Consider the following 1,248-nt stretch of genomic DNA (forward strand, 5'->3'; position numbering starts at 1 on the left):
AATGAACCAATATAAAAAGTCAAGAAAGACATTCTGGAGGAAGCTAGAGTAAAAATCATGGGTACTAAGTGTCCAGAAATGGGGGAGGGGGCAGAGTGTTTCAAACCAGTGAGACAGGAGTCAGGGGAGAGTATAGACAAGGGGGAAATGAAATAATGTGAAGGCGGGAATGGCAGAAAGTTAGATTCGCTTTCACCAGTCTGGTAACCTCTAGTCCCCTGTGGCTATTGGGCATTTGAGACAAAACTTGTTCAGGTGGAGATGAGGTGTCACTCTTCAGCTGCACACACACGACTTCGAATCCAGCTGTAAATCACTGGGTTTATATTATACACTAGAAATGCATAGACAATCTGTAACTTATAATTATAGATAAATCCATAATTTATAGATTTATCCTCCAAATCCAGCTATACACACTGAATTTCAAAGACTCTGTAAGAAAATGAGAACATCTGTAACAACTTTTGTATTGATAATATGTTGAAATAATAATTCAGATATATTGAGTTAAATAAAATATACTATTAAAATTAATGTCTTCTTGTTTTTACTTTTTTCAACGGGTCTCCTGGAAAATGTAAAACTGTGTTTGTTGTGTGCATTCCATTTTTATTGGGTAGTGCTAGGCTAGAAACTTACACAGCACCAGATCCTGAAGGGCCCTTAAAACTATCACGCAGGGCTTGAAAGTTGCAGAAAGTAAATTGGAGCGATAGGATCCGATTGATGGGTTGAGACTTTAGTGAGCTGTTAAATATCTCCTGTTTTCCTGAGTTTTGAATCCACTGAGAGTCAGAAACAAACATGAGACAGATGACAATAAATATGTTAGTTTTATTACCAGTAATAGCTGGATTCAAGAAAGGAACGTTAGCTCCATAACTGCAATGGGCTTGTTAACTGTTAAAAACAAGTAGTTTAAACAGTTCCTCTTCAAAGAGTTTCACTGTTACAAAGTGTTCTTCTCCAAAATGTCTTTACTTCCTTGTATTGTCTGTCCTGAGGTCTTATTCCCCCGTTCTTTATCTGAAGTTATTTTGCCTGCCACTCTCTCAGCCCCTCCCATCCTGCTGTGCTCAGACTTACCCACCAAAAATTCACCCTGTCCCTGCTGTAACAGCTTTTCCCCACCAAAACTGTTCCTCTCTGTGCTCTTTAAATTGGCTAATTGCATTTAACTTAAACTATGTGGTCCGACCCCAACCAATAGAGGAACCACACAGCAGCTAAGGCCAACTGTGTTCA

The sequence above is a fragment of the Sapajus apella genome, unplaced genomic scaffold (genome assembly GCF_009761245.1).
Source record: "Sapajus apella isolate SASKATOON/1434 unplaced genomic scaffold, GSC_monkey_1.0 scaffold127, whole genome shotgun sequence".
NCBI classification, from domain to species: Eukaryota; Metazoa; Chordata; class Mammalia; order Primates; family Cebidae; genus Sapajus; species Sapajus apella.